The sequence below is a fragment of the Pezoporus occidentalis genome, unplaced genomic scaffold, assembly GCF_034315485.1.
Source record: "Pezoporus occidentalis ecotype Australia unplaced genomic scaffold, CSIRO_AGI_Poc_V1 ctg74, whole genome shotgun sequence".
NCBI lineage: Eukaryota > Metazoa > Chordata > Aves > Psittaciformes > Psittacidae > Pezoporus > Pezoporus occidentalis.
Genome location: NW_026916093.1, coordinates 1,787,421 through 1,809,063, shown reverse-complemented (window position 1 = coordinate 1,809,063; position 21,643 = coordinate 1,787,421).

The window sequence follows — 21,643 nt, the reverse complement described above, 5'->3', positions numbered from 1 at the left end:
GTAGAAACAAAACCTATTTCAACCAGTCTATGTCTCTGCACTTACTGAGGGTAAACCTAGCTTCTTCCAGACTTCCCCTTGGGTGTCAGGGGCCTGGAGTCCCCAGAGGAAAAATCTTACCAGTAAAGATCAAGGTGAAGAAGGCGTTGTGCATCTCAGTACTTTCCATGTCTCCTGTCAGCAGGTTCCTTGATTTGTTTGAGCAGCAGGTCCACATTTTCCCCAGTTTTAATTTTGCTGTTGAAATATCTGTAGACACTCTTTTTCCCACATTTTACATCCCTTGCAAGGTCCAACTCCCAAGAGGCTTCAGCTTTTCTAACCCTATCTCTGTGCATTTGGACAGTGTCTCAATATTTGTCTCAGGTCACCTGCCCCTGCTTCTATGCCTTGCACACTTTGAGTTTAGTCAAGGGCTCCTTGTTCATCCATCCAGGACTCCTGCCACATTTGTGAGGCATGAAGGGGGACAAAAGGATAGCGTGCTTAGCTGGCATTACTGTTTCGGAGCAGGAACGTGTCATTTTCTGCCTGAAGCAGTGAAGGATGTCACAGTCATTAACTCTGGGCACTCCAAGCTGCATAACTATTATTTTTTGCCACAGGAAACCACCTCCTAGAGACCATGAAGTCCAACACAGCGTGCCTGTTGCAGGGACCTTTCCTCTGAGGACACACGGCAGTGGGTTCCCAGGTTTCTGGTGGAGGTCACTGGTTTGTCATAGGGGCACTAAAAGCTTAGAAAATTCAGATTCAAGGAATGAGGAATTTTTCTCATTTCTTGGTCATAACATAGCAATCCCAAGATCTATTGCAGAGCTAAAACTTAGAGTACAAAAGTTAAACTGAGTTTCCATAATTTTCATCTGAATTATCAGATGAAAACTGCATGATAAACTACCTCATGTTCTCTCTTTCAAATAAGAGCTTTCTCTGATTCTCCCTCATTCAATTCAAATTGTGGAGAATTTACTCTTCGGCTATATTTCTGAGCTATTTCTTCCTAAATATATATACTTTTTCCTAATATACAGGTACTGATTATGACTGTGCTTACTGTCAGAACAGAAATGAGCTCACTCTTCTCTTAAAAGGCTTCAGGGTTTCAGATAATGTACTTCTTTTAAGATTAAATAAAAATCCATGGTAGGTATGCTTTGGTTTGAGCATTACCAAGACATCTGCTAAGATGCTAGCACAATTATCCAACATAGTACACACTCTTCTAATTTATTACTGTATTTATTTCCAACATAGACAGTGTTGCATTAATGCTGCATTTCCAGTAACCATAAGGTGCTGTCCAAGATGTTGGTGAAGAAAAAAGCACAGATAACCTCAAGATTCCTCCTTCTCCATAGTAATACTGCTGGCCACAACAGCTAGAGAAGAGGAAGAGCTTGTGCTCCTCTCTGGAATATCCTTCAGCTAATGGTTTACCCTATTTTGTAAATCATTAGTAACTGTACTAATTCATCCTCATCCTAAATTTTGTCTCTGGACACTGCAACTTATTATACTTATTATTACTCTATTGCTTCAAACAAGAAAAATAAAAAAAAAAAATCCAACTTTTAATAATTTTCTGTTGTGTACCACTTTATATCCAGCTCTAATAATGCAACTGAGATGTGGCAAAGATACATGAAGTACCTGAAATTTCTGCAGTAATTTGCCAACACTATTTGTCGTCTCAGAACCCTGGAAAATATATGTTTCAAAAGTGTTTAAACTTCTTGTTTTAGGTCATCATAGCAGTAAAAAGAATCACTCATACAAAACTTTGCTGCCCGCTGAAGTGTGAATATATACTTCTTTAGACATAGTTTTCTACTACTAAACAGGTATGTCTAATACCCCTCCAGTAGTTTCATGTTCAGTATTTCCCTAGATGCATTGCAACTGTGAGTTGTTTGGGCATTTTTAAGGACATATGGAGAAATACATGTACCTCTAACATTTTCACTCTTGCGTTTGTTACCACCAACAAGTGGACCAACTTCTCTTCCCCTTTTGAGGGAGAAAGCTGTCTTTACTGCGGGAATCACTGTTTCGTGCTTTTCACCTCTAGCTAAGACCCAGTATGCTAAGAACCTCTAGGTGCTTCACAGAGGTGTATATCCCCCCACTGGGAGAGATACATTAGGATGCTGCTCCATGAGTACAATGACAATTTAAAGAATTAGTCCTTCCCTATGGTAGTTTGTGGTATTATAAGGAAGTCAGTAAGTGAAAAGCAATGTTGCAACCAGGAACAGGACTCCAGGTTCTCAAAAGGGAAAAGGTCAAGTTTCTCTTGAATTTTCTATTTTCTTACTCATTTTACTTATTTTTCTTGCCTCATGCTTCGCCTATAGGGGCTGGCTCCATAACAGGTTTTTTTTCACCCCCAGTCATCCCTCTAGGGCAGGCAACAGCAACACATTTTCTCTATTATATTCTTCAAATGTTCTTTTCTACATTTCCTCTGTTTCTTCCAATGACATTATATCTGTGCCCAAGTTTTTGAGTACATTTGATTTTTGACTTCTCTGTTGTTACTTGCAATTAACTTAGCAACACATCACTCATTTGCAGAGGCTTTAAATAATTTATATTTCACGTTTTACTTGCAGTGTATCCTCCCAATCTTTTTGCAAATTATTCCTTTTTTTTTTCTTGGGGTTCTTTGCTCATAAACACTGCCAATCTATTTTACTTAATACATTTCTGATTGTATTAAATTGGACCATTTACATGTTAATACACCTGTATTTGTATCCAAAGTCTACCCCTAATGATCGTGCTACTTACCATATGCATTTTACTTAATAAAATTCAGTCTGAAGTTTTTCCTTGCTGAGTTGCCTGTAACACATACTGATACAAAAATGAGTTCTACATAAAACCCTAGTCCTCCTTATTAATGACTGAATAAATTACAGAAATTAAAATTCCCTAGATATCACTGCAGTCACTAATCTAATGCTCTCAGCTATCTCTGAGTGTGCTCCCCTACTATGAACCGCAGGTGGTAAACAATTTTTCCTTCCCCTTCAATACTTCAGTTGAAACTGAATCTATATTTCTATATTCCCCTTTATTTTTAATAATCCTCATCATGAGTTGAAAAGAGTTATTAACTCACAGTTCCACCTTCCCCTGCTTTCCCTTACTAAATATTCTGATGCAGATTGTCCTCCAGATTCCTAATGTAATCACAGACACTGCGCACTACAAATACAAATACAAATTGACCTAGATTTACCCAAAATTTTATAAATAGGATTAATAAAATAAAAAGTCTTATGACTACTGTCAACAGAAACACTATTGAGACCTTGTATACACCTTATGTGCTGGTGTATTATGTTCTTGAAGCTAATGAATTCAGAAGGATGGAATAGGGAAAAACAATCAAGAGCCTAAACTTCAAGGGGAAGAAACCAACTTGCTCTCCTTTCTCCTGTTTCTACCATCCCTGGCAGTGTTCAAGGCCAGGTTGGACAGATCCCTGGGCAACATGGTCTAGGGTGAGGTGTTCCTGCCCATGGCAGGGGGGTTGGAACTTGATGATCTTAAGGTCTTTTCCAACCCTAACTATTCGATGATTCTGTGTTGTTATTTGTAAGAACCTCAGTAATCAACCTGTAGTCAATCATGTTAAGCACTTCAGAAAATGTTTTACTTGCCCAGCAATTCTGCAAAGCTATTGCAACATCATCAACACTGTACTTCAATATCTTTATTCTTTTTCTGTGAAAACCCATATTTATGCCTTGCACCATTCAGTTGCAAGCCTAGATAAATGTTTAAATGAGACCTTTCATGAAAAACATTGGGCATTTTTGAAATCTCTATAAAGGAAAAATTACCTCCTAATATTTCTCCATTAATTGACTTAAGATCAACATTTTAAAGTTGGGTTAATAAAGAAGAAGATAAGAAGCCTTGTCTTTCCCCCACAATATCGTCAAACAGCCTTTCCAGAGCCAACAGGACAAAGATTCTAAGCTTCAGAAGGGGAGTTTTTCTTTCAAGACTCTATTGAAAACCCCCAATCTCTGCAGCAGATTCATTGCTCTATGCATAACAAAAAGGGTATAAAACTGGATAAAATTATCAGCAAGCTGCAGCAGTGTTGGAGGAAGATTTCCTTCAGATTTGCACTCTGCTATCAAAATTGCTTTTGTCCTTTCCCCTCTCTCTGCCATGGAGCTACATTGCTCCACCACTTTTCCTCATATCTTTGGCAGACTTTTCCTCAGCTAGGGGCACTGATTTGAGTATCTCCCCTCCAACAGTTATCAATTGCCATGAAACTTGTAAAATTGACATAATCTTGGAAAACTTCTGTCTTTCCATCCCATTTAGTTAAAACTGATCTACGGGTTCAAATGCTTACAGAAAACAGAAAGAAAGCAGACATAGGGGACAGCATGCAAACACAAACTTCCTATTTTTTTTAGAAGCCCAGGCTAAAAAAATAGGAAAGCAAATTTTCCATGTCCAATCTGTGCTTCATTGTGTGCCTCAGAGGGAACACCATTTCCATGAAGTCGATTTTTCACATTCTTTCTCTAAATTTACTAGTGTCAAAGAAAATCACTGGTATGTTCTGATTACTTGCCTGTCTGTCAGAGTACTTCCTTACTGCTTCGCTCATATGTGATAGGTCAAAAATCTCTATTTCTTAGTAACAAAGACTTAACTATATGACCAGTCCTCTTGCACCTGACAAATATTAGTACAACTTAAAATATGGATAATGAAAAATACGCGTCAGAATAGGGCATTTCTTCTTATTCATAGAAAATCAATTTCCCTTTTTTCTACCAAATACCAGAATACTATTTTGGACTGTGCACTTCAAGAAGCTAGATTTCTGTCTGTCCAAGGATGATTAAAACTTCATGATGAACAAATAGAAAGAGGTAGCAGGAGAAAAACATTTCTCAGGCTTATACCTGAGCTGGTCTAGTTTGAAGTAACACAACCTAACCTGCCCAGCTGCACTGAAGGACTGTACTAAAAATAGAGATGGCTATCCTAGCATATATCAAATAATACAGGTAATACAGGTAAAGGTATATATATAGAAGAGCCCATGGTCTATTGCAGAGGTTGCTCCCTGTGTATATTATATATAATATGCTATTTTAAATCAGTACGTCAATCAAATTTGTCTACAAGGTATATGTGCTCAGCTATGCAATTCAGCAGTAGACAGTGAATCAAGAACATCCAAAAAAAATCTGTGAGAATATGTGTTTCCTAATCTATTTTGCCAATCCTGCAGTATTCAGCAGGTCAGATGTTTGCACAGCTATAAAACAGTGTTTATCAGAAAGTCAGCACTCCCTTTTCACACAGGCTTCTCAAACTCACCTTGATAGCTGCCCTTCCATGCTATCCACTGAGCCATAGGAACAGTTTGCCGAGCAAGTGGTCTCCTAGCATAGATTGTTTGCCTTGGTTTATCAGTGGGAGGCAGAGGAGCTGTGCATCTTGCTCTAGCTGAATATATACAAGTTTATATTTCATGTCAATAAGAAAGGCATTTGAAGGCCTATAAAAAAAAAGGAAAAAAAAAATAGAGGAGTTTGCCTCAGTCTAATATTGCACTGACTGTCATAAGAATGCTCTACTTCTCAGCCTATTCTCTATTTAAGTATTAAAGTGAAAAATGCAGAGATGCATCTCTTATAGAAAGAGTTAAAACCTTTAAGGATAGTAAAGTCTAGAAATATGATCAGACTAATGGACTGGGACAAGAATACAAAACCAGTTTCTGCGCCTCATATTCATTATCAGTCCCTGGCTGCCATTAAGTTTTTCCATGTCCTCACCTCTTCTTCAGCATCTTTTCTGATTTTTTTCTTCTGTCTCCTCTTCTTCTCTTTCTGCAGACCTAAAATACACTGGTGTTTTAAAATGATAAGTCAAATACCTTTTTATTCTCTTTTCCCCTCTAAAGTTCATCCAACTTTACAGTACAGTAATGACTACAATAATTTGCAAAGTACATTTTCTTTATTCTGGTCCATTTTAAAGCCAGCAGGATCTTATTTTGAACTGTCTTCTGCAGCCAAAAGACTTACTTAGAAACTTTTTTTGCTCCTTGGAAGTAATGCTGAAATTTGATTGCAGTCATAGGGCCTGCCACTCATTAGAACTTTAAGAGACAGAAAACTGTTGCAAAAATCATGGTAAAATAGAGCGAACAGCAAAACTGCTCCTCCTACCAATCTTCAATGTACTAAAAGGGAGACAAGAAAAGAAGGGAAACAACCACAACAGAAGAGCAGAGCTTGAAGAAATGGGCCGAGTATGTCCCATTCTCTTGTACTGACGTGTTAGAGGCATCCCTCCTGTGAAACAACTGTCTAACATGCACATGGTCCTTGGCTGACAGCACATTTTCCTTCTAGAAGACAACTGATTTGGATTAATATATTCATTGTATATTTTGTGTCTCGGCTCAGAATAAATGCATTCCCACATATTCATATACTAACATTGTTTCATTTTGTGAAAAACATAGTTTGAACTTACTCGAATTACCAGTATTAATAAATCATATCATGAAATGCATTTGATACATCACTTCTCTCAGTAAGCCATGTGGGGAAAGAGAAAAAAGAAATTGCTTCATGTGTATATTTTGGGGACATTTTGTTCTTGCTCCTTGTTGTCTCACTTTTCCTGACTCCAGTCAGAACCCAGCAAGTGAGAGCTGACTTATTTAGCACCCTCCAAATGTGCTGAAATCAGTTTAGTCACAACCCACACAGAATACTATTTCTATTTACTGCAGTCCAAGTCTGCTCTACAAGTTAAGATCATGGTTCAAAGATCATCTAGCAAGCAGCAGATATTTTATTTCCAAATCTTACTTGAGGAACAAGACAAAAATTTGTCACTTACTTAGGAGGCTTTACATGGAATACATGTAAGCATCATAAAGCAAGAAGGTTTTAAATGCAATACATGTAAGGATTATAAAATGGATTCAAGCAAACAGCAGGATATATTAATCATAAAAATTTGACAACAAATTTTGATAGCAATACAGTTGTCCAGCTGTTGTAAGGCTTATTTTCTAGAATATTGTTTCAATTCAAGGCCAGTTTAACTGTTTGTTTTTAGATTATACTATTAAAAACACTGTTTCTCTTAAATAGGCTAAAATGCTTTCAAGCCAAGTTTATTGCATATTTGATGATATAGTAAAGATATTTTAGTTCCTATAAATATTCTTAAAGGAGGATTTCTTGCACGTTTTTTTTTCCACACCAGGTCAAATACTGATATATGATGCCATTAGTAGGCCATCTTTAGCCCAGTTTCTCCACCAGATGCATATACTTTTAATGATTCTTTCCTTGTCAGTGAGATTCTACTGTTTGCTATACTGAAAGTGGCAGGCAGTTGATAAAGTGCTCCATGGATCTGTCCTTCCATTCATCAATTTCTTGCAGGTGTACTGTTTTGCTTTTAAACACTACAATTCTATACCAGATGAGATGCCTATAGTCTGAGGGGGTGTATTCAATAAGCCATAAATTTTGTAGGTGGCTCTTGATATCATTATAATATTGGGGTGCCTTCAATCTTTTCAGCTCAACATACTGCTTTAGGGTTTTATTTTTCACATTCATCTAGAAGCTCACAGTTAAAATCAGAAAAAAAAACCAACAAAACCAACAGAAAAACCCTACAGAAAACAACCCAGAAACAAAAAGGCTCTTTTTTTCTCTGCAAGAACATTTGATTTCTTCTCTCCTATCCTACACATGCATAGTGTGCAGTCCCTTCTTTAGGTCACAGTTTTTGTGCCCCGTTTGCTTTCTGTCTCTTTATCCTAACTGAGTCAATGTTATAGTCTCCTGTGACTGCAAGAGAGGAAAGCATTTCTGAGGAGAGAAAAGAGAAGATGCAAAGGAGAAATGAAGGAATAGTAGAGACCAGATGGAGTTTTTCTGGATCATAGGGGACTCGCCCAATTTGAAAACATCCAGCTTAGAAACAGCTTCAAAATTCTTCTAAAATGAGGTGCAAGCTCAGTATCAAGTGCTAGTTCAGACCTACTTGTAATAGCCCTAGATTCATGTTTATTGTTTTATGCATCTCATCTTATAAGGACATGACTAGCTGAAAGGTGCTACAGATTATTATGTTGGAACAGCAAAAAATTCACACAGTCATTTAAACTTCAGCTCCCTATCTTGACAGACAGCTTTATACATTTGCTCAGCTCTTCTGTCTTCAGGATGGATTCTGTCCCAAACAGATGACTGTGGCTCAGAACTAATTGTGTTAACAGGTTGGATCCATTTCAATATTGCCCAATACACTTGTGAAACAAGCTATCAGAGCAGCAATATAACTATGTTAAAGCAGAGCTCTGCTAAGGTGAATGTCTTCAAGATAAGTAGTTATAACCTATGCATATTTTAACTCTCCAAAAGTATCTCTGCATGTTTTTTCCCTTGGAAAAAGTGGATGACCACAAGTGAGTATGTCAGAAACAGGAAATCCATATGTTCATATCCACTAGTCTCTCCAAAAAAATCTAACTTCAAAATTAACTTTCAAAAATGAATTAAATTGTATACAAAATTTGTAGCTAAACACAACTAAAAGATTTTTCAGGCAGACAAGTTTCAGTGAAATCCAATGAGGTTTAAGCTTCTAAGAGCCTAATTAACTTTTGAAAAGTTCCCTTAACTTCTTAAAAATCAGTTGGGTTCTTTTCTTTTGGAAATTGCAGCCAAGAGAAATATTCTCACGTTCTAGACTGACTTTTCATAAACTGCAGCAGGAAAACAGCAATTTTTTTTTTTTCTTATATACTACAAAATAAGAATTAGCAAAACAAAGAAACAAGCCATAGCCATATCTGTTGCAATGCATGTAAAGTATGAAACATGTATACAGTAGAGTGAGATGCTTGGATTATCTGTTTAACTGTTCAACACAGAGATACATTGCACCCATTAAATACAGAAATTGTTTAATAATAATCCAGCAGGGAGAGCTAGAGCATAATACTTTTGCCAAGCACTTAATGACAAAGATTCAGACTGCATAATCAATTACAGAAGACATTGCTACTATGATATGCATTTCTAAGGACCTCTCCAAAACGCCTAAGATCCCTTCTTTACCTTTTGGCTTGCATTGTTTACCTCAAGGAAACAAATCACTATTTCCTCCCTTCAATATGAACCTGCTTACTTGCAAGCCACTTACTTTGCAGCTGCCTTCAGAGACACACAGCCATGCTCTTCCACAGATGGTTGTCCACCCAGTGCTGAAATCACCTTGCATCACTCTGGATTCTATCTCCAGAATGGTGACAAAAACCTGTCGGCTAAGTCAGTACCCCGTGGTATGCAGTAGTGGTCCTATTTTTCTAACTTCGAACTTTGCAGTAAACATTTAATTTGGTCCAGCCACCGTGCATTCATTGCTTGGGTGGATACAGCTGTAAATCAGTCTTAATGATTATGTTCCTACATGTTTCCATGTCAGCAGAGCGTACAGGTTTGCAGCTTCCAATAAATAGTTATGTGAAATTTGATGAAACCAAGATATATTGTGTAAAAATATTCTAGTTCATTATTTGTCCTTATTTGGGTGATTTTATGTCCCACTACATTTTATATCGTTATAACCATCGCAACTCTACAGGAGATAGATAGATGGAAAGATAGATACCTGTAGAATGGTCAAGACTGTACAGACCAGGATTCTCCAACTCAGGGCAGTGTCTGTAGATGCTTGATGCTGGTATTCTCTTCCCTCCCCACAGGATTCAAAATATATACCTTCAGTGTGTTAACAGATCTTACAAATCTTTTAATTTTGGGTCGTTTTCTTTTTGCATAAGTATATAAGTAATATTTCCCAGTTACAGCTATAAGATCTACTTCACAAAGGAATATATTTTCCCTGAGTTCTTGTAAATGCCAGTTGGAACCAGTTACAGAATAGAGCAGAAATTCATGTGCAGAACTGAGTTACAGAGTGCCGAGAGGCAGAACACAAACACTACACAAAGGAAATCTCTGACAAATGCCTTGGCTCCGAGTGATTGCTGAGCAGCCCGCTCTAATAACAGCAGGAAAATTACTGAGTAGAGAATGAAGCAATTAAAAGCTATACTGGGTTTGGCACATTCCCGAGACACAGAGGGCAACTGAAGAAATTGAATAATGCTGCACTCTGCATTTGTCAACAATAAAAATATCCACTCACAAAATTTATTTCTGTCTAATAATAGCCAGTTCTAAGGCACCCACATATTATCAGATTTTTGTGCATAGACATTCGGACAGTAATGAGCACCACATAATAGTTATCCAGAAGGTAGGGTGATTTTTATCCACAAAGTGTATTTATGTAGGGAGTTAACCAGAAGGCAAAGAGAGAAGACTGATAACACTTGGAAAAAAAAATGATCAGTGGTCAGAGATCCAATCTTGCAAAGATGAGTTGTGTTTGACAAGTGTTATAATGGGAGAGAAGGAAAATATTAAAGGGGATTTTGAGAAATGAGGATCTAATTAAACTTGCCCTCTACCTGAAATATTTTGACAGTAATAAAAACTATGTTGTCGATAGGTACCATCAGTCTACAAAAATATAATCATATCCTCTCCTAATAAAAAAGAAGAAAAATGTAGACTCCAGATTAAAAGAATCAAACTAGCATTTGAATTAAAATTGTAGTTTTTCCAGGCAGAAATATGTGCCATGAACAGCGACATACAGATGCATCTTACTCTTGACAGGAGGGTGGAAATGGTGTTTAAGCAACAAAGCACTTGCTGAACAGGAACATGAAAGTAGGCACCAATTCATATTTTTCACTATAAAATAACAAAATAGAAGCAGCATAGCAGCAGCTGTCCCCTCCTAACCTTTCGTTCAGCAGAAACCGGAAAAAAGCACGTCTGCACCATTAGAAACTGATGTCAGAGTCATTTGGGGCTAAATAACAACACAAGAGATGAAACACTTGCTGTAATTTGTGTTTCCGAGAGCTGCTATTACTTTGGGAAGGCTGTGGTATCGTGTGCGATGGGGGAGAGATGGCAACTACAGCTGTGCTGTCATAACAAGGTTAACCCCGCAGTCATGGGAAGTTGTCAATCTAAATGGAGACTTATATTGGAGGAATAGGCTCGGCTTTCCCTGCCTCCCTGGTGGAGGGAAATCAGGGGAGCTGCGTCACTCTTGCTCAAGGAGGTTTCAGTGGGACAGTCGCAACCCCAGGCTGAGCAGGGCTCTGGGGCTTGTGTCCATTTGGGTTGACAAAATTGCAATTAAGGGATTTATTGTTTTGCAGTGCCATGGAAATTTTAGAGGATTGTGACAGATTAACGCAAGAGGATTATGACTGTTAATTGATATTCCAGTACATACAAATGGAAAATGAAGGTGTTTGTTAGGATCTGAATGTTGAGCTGGCTCTCTAAAGAGACGGTTGAAAGTGCGGCTTGTGCTGTGGCACAGCAGCTCATGGGTGAGAAGCTGCTCAGTACTACGTAAAACAGACTCCTTGGGACTGAAGACTTCCTAAACAGATGAGGTTCTTTGACCCCCAGAGGACTGTGGCTACAATGGCCCTTAGCAGGCCCCCACCTACATTCTGCCCCTTCCTCCACACATCTGTTCCTGTTGGTAACACTCAAGTGCAAGTGAAGGTGCTGAACGTGCGTCTCACTCTCTCCTTCTCGCTGATATTTGTCTTAGCATCTTTCATCCAAAATGAAAAACTTACCTTTGCTGATGTTTCTTTGGAAATTATGCAGCTTCAAGTGATCACATAGGAAATCAGACCAGCTTTAACACGTAATGAAAACTGGTTAAAATTTATGCTGTTCTTCATTTTTACTCTTTATTACAGTCCCTGCCTGAGTATATTGATTTTGTGCCAACCTCTGTTCTTGTCACAGTTTTTGTCACACAAATGAGGTTCCAGAAATGTAATGCCTATGTTTTATGAAATACAATCTTATGCCATTTCAAGATGACCTTTTCGGTATTCTGCATTCTGATGGGTTGGCTGTTTCTGAAATGGGGGCTTATTTCTATCTACACCTTATCCCCTCAATGCTTATGTTTTACAAGTAATTTAAACAGAGGTTGATATATCAATTTCTTTTGTTTGTATTGGCATGCAGAGTTTATAACCTCCTTTCTGGAAAATGGGTGAATTCTGCACAGCTCACTCTTCACTGTATGTGCCTCCATGCAGCCTCCATGTAGGAATGAAGTTTTAATTACTACTGATGCTGCCACCAATAATAGTGATGAGGGGAATAACAAGGGAAGAGAATACAACCGCTCACCATGCACTGACCGATACCCAGCCCGACCCCAGCCGTGATCTAACCCTTCCGGGTAACTGCCCCCAGTTTCTATACTGGGCATGACATGCTGTGGCATGCAATACCTCTTTGGCTAGTTTGGGTCAGGTGTCCTGTCTCTGCTTCCTCCCAGCTTCCCCTCCTCCCTGGCAGAGCATGAGACTACAAAGTCCTTGGTCAGAGTAAACATTACTGAACAATAAGTAAAAACATCGGTGTTATCAGCGCTGTTCCCAGGCTGAAAGGCAAAACCACAGCACTGAACCAGCTACTAAGAAGGAGAAAAATGACTGCTACTGCTGAACCCAGGACAAATGGGTGGGGCATTTAACCAGAATTCAGGTAGCTAAAAATTTCTGTTGGTCCCTACTATGGCTCCAGTAATCCTCTGAGCATCAGTCCACACATGCCCTGAGCCTCTGCCCTCCCTGGTGGCATTCTCTATCCATTTAGACCAGTGGTTCCCAGAAGCAGGAACTCGGAACTGACAGCTAGGCAGGGCTCAACGCCGCAGTGCATGTGTAGTGGCTATGACTCATCTGTGACAGATCACCCATTGTTTGCATGCACTGTGGAAACAACTTGTGTACGCACAGTAAATCCAGTAGACCCAGAATGTATCTGACTTGCTACACACGCTTTTGTCGCCTGTGTAGCTTGTGCAGAAGTTCTGACACATCCTGAGTACACCAGATTCATAGAGCATGCACACTTTTTGTGTGCGTTTATTTCTGCCTGAAAAAAATATATGAGCTGCAAGAACCTCAAGAATGTGCAACAGAAAAGCAGTCATGACAGATTTTTATCAGCTCAAGTCCAGCAAGTCTCTGCTATGTCTACACATGGTAGACAGCCCGTACATCGTATTTATTGCTGCAAAACATAGGTACCCCTCACTTCTCAAAAGAAACATTTTATCTGGAGGAAGGGGCAGCGAGGAATAAAGAATTTATTTTTTCCTAGCCTTGTTCAGAAGGAGAGCTGAGCAGTGCTAACTAATACAGAGGGATTGGGGGCTGTACCATGTACAACCAAGTACAAATCAGCACAGCATCTTCAGTGCTCAGGTGGGTGCCCTTTGTGCAGCAGCATGCTGTGCCACCACTGATTTGTTCTGAACATCAGTATCCTGCTGCTTCTTCTGAGGAGCCTCTGCCATGCACTCAGGTAGCATCAAGGAAAGCAGGGATACCCGCCCCCACCACAAATCTTCAAAGCATTGCAAAACAGGCCTTGCAAAACAGATCTGAGTTATCTTGCTGGAACTGGAAGTTTCTGCTGAGCCTGAATTCATCCCATTGTACCTTCCTTTTTACAGCACAGAAAGTTACAGAATAGCCTATTCACTGTTTACAGTAAAATTACTTCAGATAACATATTTGAGGATGAAATAGCAGACAGAACAGTCAAACGAGAGGGTATTTACACCTCATGCATTCTCAAACTGCAGTTTAGCCAGCAAAAAAGGCTTTCCCGCCCTGCCTGTACTGCTTCTTGGAAGAATTAATGTCAGTGTCCTGGGTTCAGCAGTAGCAGTCATTTTTTCTCCTTCTTAGTAGCTGGTGCAGCTCTGTGTTTTTGACTTTCGGCCTGGGAACAGAGCTGATAATGCTCAAATGTTTGGTCTGGCCAAGGACTTTGTGAGCCTCATGCTCTGCCAGGGAGGAGGGGAAGCCAGGAGGAAGCAGAGACAGGACACCTGACCCAAACTGACCAAAGAGGTATTCCATACCACAGCACGTCATGCCCAGGAGGTAACTGGGAGTTACCCGGAAGAGCTAGTGCACTGTGGGGTTGGAATAGCTATCGGTCTGTGCTCGGTTGGGCAGGGAGGGGCGAGTTATCGGTTGGCAGGTGCTGAGGTGTTGTATTCTCTTCCCTTGTTATTTCCTTTATCATTGTTATTATTGGTGGTAGCAGTAGTGATCTGTGTTATACCTTAGTTACTGGGCTGTTCTTATCTCAACCCGTGGGAGTTGCATTCTTTTGATTCTCCTCTCCATCCCTCCTGGAGCAGGGGGAGGGCAAGAAGGGGGGGGGGGGGCAGTGAGAGAGAGACTGCGTGGCTGACTGTGTTTAAACCATGACAGTCGGGGGGGGGGGGGAAGGACTCTTCTCCATCAAACAAAACCAACTTTAAATAACATGTACTTTATCACCTGAGTATGTAGTTAGACCTCTGAGCAGTGAGTTATCTGCACGTTTCAAAACTATTAGTGTCAAAGATGCAAGAAAACATGAGCAAAGAAATGAGAGCATAAATACATGTGAGACAAAGCCTTTTCTGCAGAGAACAGGAACCCAGAAAAGCTTCTAGATCCAACAGTTTAAGGAAATATGTTAGCATTTTGGATTCATAATGATTTCCTTAGGAGGATTAAACAACTTCTTTGGAAAAAAGTCTTCTTAAAAGCAGTCACTTGTCATCCACAATGCCCTGAAGGTTTAGCAGAGGTCTAGTCAGTGTTGCAAGTCAGTTTCATGAAATTCAGGCAAACCTAAATGACTGTTTGGGAAAGACAGGTTTGTGAAAAACATGACAGAGCTGTATAAATAACAACAGCCAAACAGCAGGAGCAGGGTGTGGGAAATAGGAAGTCTATAATAAATGTAAGCAAGAAAGTTTGTGAGTAACAATGCACAGTTATCACCAGCATGGGTATTAACAATAACAAGCATTTTCAGAAAGGGATATGTTGTACCTATGGTAAATCAGTAACACTTCACTGACGTAAGCACATCAATGTGATACGTGCCAGCTGAGTACCTGGCTCTCGAGCCCTCATCAGATGTGCCATTGCAGGGAAAATAACAGCCAGACAGTGCTGGACACCATACCAGTCAAAACCAAATAGAAATTACCATCCGTAAATTGCACAACATGCTTTAACTACATGGGCCAATAGGAATACTCACACTTCCCCTGTGAGGACATCAAGGCAGGGATTTGTAAACATAGAAACACATGGTCTGAGCTCAGCTGTAGGATCCTAGGGGCACCAGCCAATACACCTGAGTCCTGTTGGCCTCTTCAGCTTGGGAAGCAGAGGCTGTGGTACCATCTAGAGGGTGAGTAGGGCCAGGCCAGGCAGAGCTCACCAAAGCTACAAGTTGGGTGCGTTAAACAAAAAGTGCCACACAGCCAACATTTCCAAACCCTGGCATGCAATGAATTGCCTGATGGCAAGTAGTCTGATTTGTTGTCCTTATGCCCAGCTGCCAAATCACATTAAAAAGAGCTGAAACATTAAACATCTCCTAATATGAAGTTGCCTTGGAACAATGGCTGGAGTTGTCCCAGAGATGCTATATGAATATAGGAATGGTTCCATGTGATCCCAATGAATCCACAAAACAATTCCCCTTTTAAACTGTACAAGCCAGCTGTGTGCAAGGCAAAATAGGCAGATGTTTATGTCACTAAAACTGCTCTTGAAAAACATAATGGGTACTGCTCTATCACCTAGAGCCAGGCACACAGCAGTAGCTGAAGGACAGAAGACCCGTGCTTGCAGGGAGATCACCCACAGAAGCAGCTGGATCACTGCCTCCCAGGTTCCTCCCCAGTCCCTCAGTAGCAATGGCAGCAGCAAGAATCGGTCTCTGAGCCCCTCTCTTCTCTCTATGTTCCTACATTCATACCAGATCAGCTTTTTCTTTACTCTTTTCCAGCAGCCAAGTTCCTATCTTTGGCCTTTTAGAAAAATCAATTTCTGTTCATTCTTGAGATTTTCTGGGGAGCTTTAAATTAGTGCTCTGCTTATTGAAAACACTTCCTGGACGGAAAGAGGCAAATACATGTCCCCAGTACCATGTTGTTTATTTGTTTTGTTTATATTTAACCTAAAATAATCTAACTTGGGATTCTTCCCTCCAGGTTGTTCATGTTCCTAGGAATCAAGGATGTTAAAACCTAACCTCAGTTACCCTCTTTAAAATGGGGAAAATTAGTGCCTATCTCGCGGGAGGGGGGGGGGGGGCGGGAAGGGGAAGTAGAGCCATTTGAAGATGGAAGCATTAAAGGTTACGAGGCACCAGGAACTATATCAGTGGGGTTCCCTGTAAGAAGCAGAGATCAAGTGAAAGGTCTACATGCTCTGAACAGACCTGTATGGTTTTGGAGGAAAAAATGGGATAAAAAAATCTACTGTTATATTCTCCCTGTCGAGACATTAAATACAACAGAAGAACACAATGTGTTACCTAAAAACTTCCTCATACAATCCCCCATACTCATTTCCTCTAGATGAACATTATCAGAGGGTGCTTTCCTACTTCATATGGCTCAAAATGTTGATTTTATAGCTTGGATTTTTCAGAAAAGAGATGTAAACAAAAAAAAAAAATAAAAAAATCAATCAATACCAAACACTTCTGTCACAAAGGAGCCTTGTCAGAATTTCATGTGAATAAAATATGCAACTTCAAATCAGTGGCAGATCTGAATTAGAAAAATAGAATATTTTACATACAGATTTGGAGATATAAAGTGTTTCTCCTTTTTTTTTTTCTTCCACACATTTGTAAGATTGCTCTTTTACCTGACATCCTGTTTCCCCCAGATTTCAGGCAGGAGATGTGAAGACAGCATAGTCAATCACCCCATAAACATCTCTTTTTAGATGTGAATAAAAAGTTTATTTTCCTGAATGCTTGCAGGAACTTCCAGCTGTGACAACAAAAATTTCCACAATAGGGTCCCTCAAGTTCCCCACTCCTCTTCCATGCTTATGGCCACATCTGTATTCAGAAGTGGCATAATAACCACTTTTGCTTTTGGTACTGATGACAATGATGGTGACTGCTTCGATGGTTCAGCCATTCATGGTGGAAAGAAACATACAGTACAGATGCCAGGTTTTAAAAGTTTTAGGATATTTAGAGCATCACATAGAAAGATGATAAATATCAAACAGGTTTTAAGGGTTACTGAGTCTGAAATTAGTCACCAATTTATGGTTTCGGTTTAAAATAATATATCGAAACCCGAAAATGTTGAGTAGTGTTAGAAGCACAAAATTTCACAATATTAAAGCTTTTTAGAGCAACCTGGGAGGCCTGGAAAGTTGTTTAAAAAAAAAGAGAAAGGAAAAAAAAAAGGAAGGGTGTATGCGTGTTTGTTGCACACAATAACCTAACTCCAGGAGCTGAGACTTTAAGGGGAAAATAAGCATCACAGGACAGTTTACGATGAAGAACAGAAGAACATAAAGAACATAAATCCAATCCAGAAAGTAATAATTGAGTACTGAGTAAGGAAATGAAATATTGAGGTTACAATGATGAAAAGTAAGTGTGAAAACAAAGAAGTAAAGTTAAGATACCCATTTCTTCCAATCTTTTTGTTCTCCCAAGCAAAGTGATTTCCAATGATGTTCCCTCTGTTTTGAAAGTGATTATCCTATACGGATTAGCATTTTACTTTTGCTTATATTTACAGAACTTGTTCTTTCTACATATGGTTTCAAATGAAACACATTAAATTTGCTAATAACATGCCTTGCTTAGCTAAGAATATGTCAGGTCAACTCAGCAACAGAATGAGTCCAAGAACAACAGAGCTGGAACAGAAATAGCTATAATTTATCCGTTTTCAGTAAAAAGTATATTTGCAAGATATTGCAAAGAAATGAATATTCAAAATAAACATGTCAGGAAATAAAATATCTTTATTAGGTAAAGAAAGGAATTAAGGAACCAGTAATCTCTGTAAAACAACAGATTTAACTTCTGACATCAAGGAATAGGGTGAGGAAGTGCTCCTTTTGACACCTGAAGGGGAAACATGATGACTAGTGAATCAATGAATGATATAAACAGTGTTTCATGGCAGTTTATGCCACCCAAATCCAGTCCATAATAGCAGTAAACCACTCTGATTTTGCTGTTCAGTGGGGTCTGTGAAATGGCTTTAGGCATTTCTGCCTGGAACTTATACCTGTGAAATCATATCACCAAAACAATGTTCTAAATAGTTTGGTTTAGAGTAAATATTTTTGGCTCAATGAGTATATGTGATTGTCCTGGGTTCAGCAGTAGCAGTCATGTTTCTCTTTCTTGGTAGCTGGTGCAGTGCTGTGTTTTGATTTTCGGCCTGAGAACAGAGCTGATAGCGATGTTTTGGTTTGGCCAAGGACTTTGTGAGCCTCATGCTCTGCCAGGAGGAAGCAGAGACAGGACACCTGACCCAAACTGACCAAAGAGGTATTCCATACCACAGCACGTCATGCCCAGGAGGTAACTGGGAGTTAGCCGGAAGGGCTGAGAGACTGCGGGGTTGGAGGAGGTATCGGTCGGTGCTTGGTCGGGCTGAGGGGGGGCAAGTTATCGGTCGGCTGGTGCTGAGGTGTTGTATTCTCTTCCCTTGTTATTTCCTTTATCATTATTATCACTGGTGGTAGCAGTAGTGATTTGTGTTATACCTTAGTTACTAAACTGTTCTTATCTCAACCCGTGGGAGTTGCATTCTTTTTGATTCTCCTCTCCGTCCCTCCGAGAGCAGGGGGAGGGCAAGAAAGGGGGGGGAGTGAGCGAACGAATTACCTAACTGGGTTTAAACCACGACAGTGATATATTGTTACATATGAATTGATATAATGATATAAATGAATTGATGGCATATAGTTCAGTCTACCATATGCGGATGTACAATAGGCATCCACTGATGGCCACTCTGTGAATTTCTTGGTCATTTTACATTATAACCCCACACATGCTTGCCATCTCTCCAATCTCACCACATTACATCTAGCCTAGCACACAGAGGTTGCCTCTCCTTTCTAATTTTACCAGCTTTTCTTTCATTTAGCAGCCACAGACGTAACACTCATCACAAAATTAAATGTACTGAGTTTTTGTAAAATGGTCAATACTCTATCCTTATACTTGATCTTGGAGACATATATAAGCATCAGAGAGGCACTAGGTCTTATTCTAAGTGCATCTAAGTATACCTACAGCATTCCCTGGTAGGAGAAAATATGGTTCATTATGGGCTATCAACCAGGGTGAATTTGAGAAAAGGTGTAATGTATCACAGCTACTACAAAGGGATTTACCCACCTAAAGTTCCTAGTGTCACAGTGGTATTTTAAAATATTTAATTGTGCACATAATTTTTATCCATATTCTATTGAAAAAGAAATTAATGCCTTTTCCATGGTACTGTTGAGAGGATAAGCTGGTCAGAGCCCTGGAGAATAGCACTTCCTTTAACAAAGAAGAAAGTAAATTTAAAGGTACATATGCTGACACTTAGTGTTAACAAGATGCACAAGTAGCTCCTCACATATTATGCCAAAGCTTTAGTATCAGGGTGTGCTCATAGCCCACTGGGCCCAGTTCCTCAGCTTCATCCCCCAGGAAAACAGACCTTAAGGTACAGAGACTTTTGATCAACCTTTTGCCAAATGGATCTAAGCTTAAATCACTTCTGCTGGTGAGGCAGCCCTTGTAGTGTTCCTCCCAGAAGGGGCTGCTGAAAGTCGATGTTTTTTCTTACAAAACAATGCTGTAAGCATATTTTGGAATTGATATTTCAACTAAGCTTACCAAATGCAGACCAAATTTATTTTACTTTGAAACACTAGAAAGGATATTTCATTGTTCTCTGATTCAATGGTGGCATTAAAACTTGTCAGTTAATTATCAAAGAGATTATATGAGCATCTTTGTTTCACTAACTATAATGACAAAGCTTGCTCAAATTTATTTTTACGCACAATTTCCATGACAAGGCTATGAAAAATAAGGCACTTCCATCATTAAACTGCAGTTTCATTATTCCTTTGTTCGGGCATTTCAGATATGCCATGAACATCAAGAAGCAATCTGAAGTGTAACTTGGGTGTCAAGCCTAGCGCGGTCATGCTAGAAGTAAAAATCTGTACCTTAATGCTTAAATCATTCAGCACTCTTTGTAGGTTAGCTCTTGGATCATTATAAACAATTTAATTGATGTAAGATAGAGGCTTAAGTTGGAAAACCGCATTTAAGGCCTTGAAAAATTTTAAGGGTAAAAGCAATTTCAGGTCTACCATCAGAGAGATGACAAGGTGGGGATGTCAATGTGAAGCCTAGGAAGGTAGCGCGAGAGGCTGTTGTTAATTTAATCCCTCATCTCAGCCTGCAGAATTAAATTAGGCTATGAGCTCAGCAAAAGACAAGAATATATGTAAGTACTTGGTGTGTTTATAGAGATGTCTGGGATCAACCTCAGGGAAACAGCTGCTTGTAGCCCTCCCATACTCTACCATTGGTGGCCAGAACTTTAATGAGAAAGACCAGACAGGTTCAAGGAAGAAAAAATACTCAGCAGTACCGAGGAGTAAATATTAGGCCTTATCTCCTTTGTTTTCAGTTGTCCTAGTTGGACGGGGTACACTACTGAGATTTTGTGTTCTGGTTTAATTTATGAGTTAGATTTAAGACTTAATTTTAGGTGCCAAAATATGACTTAGTTTGAAGGGAAAGTTTCAGGCTTTAATAATTTGTAGTCTTTAAAATTAAAACCAGGAGCCTCACTTGGATCTTGTTTTATCTGAATAGGAAGAGAAGCTTGCCTGTAAAATTGGACTTGCTTGCAAATTGGATTCAACACCTATACAGCATTATTTTATGGTTTACTGGACATTTATTTTTGTGAAGTCTGCATCTGCATTACATTAAAGTAGAAAAGAAAGACACAAATGAAACCCAAATTCAGATCTATGCAACAGTTGAGTCAGCTATGGAGCTGCTAAGTGCATTTGTATTGATTAAATTTACATTTTGGAAATAATGAAACTACTTCTGTGGCATTTATTTTATCATCAACCAAGCAAGGCAAAAATATTATGTGAAAAGGAAACAGTATTGTAAAATAACAAATTCAGGGAGAGAAAAAAAAATGCACAACCCAAACACCAAAAACTCGTGCTCTTTTCCTCTCTCACCTCCCCAAGCTACATAATTTACTCCCAGTCCATAAGGTCCTTAGTTTCAGTGATTGGGATGATGGATGGCTCTACTTCAGCTGCAGCAAGAGAAGATATAGCAATGTATCACTCTGCAGGAAAAAAAAAACAATAGAGCAAATGAAGCATCAGGTCAATGTGGTGAGCAGAAAAGCCAGGGGAATTCTCTGCTAGTGGAAAAATAGGAATCCCTACCCTGGAGCTGTGTAAAATGCAGTGTGGTGGTTCTGTACTCACTGTGGCCATGCTTATGTGAAACCTGATAAAGAGGAGGTGCCCAACAACTGCAGAAAGGGAAAGGTCTTTTCCACTTGAGTACTGGTGTTTTAA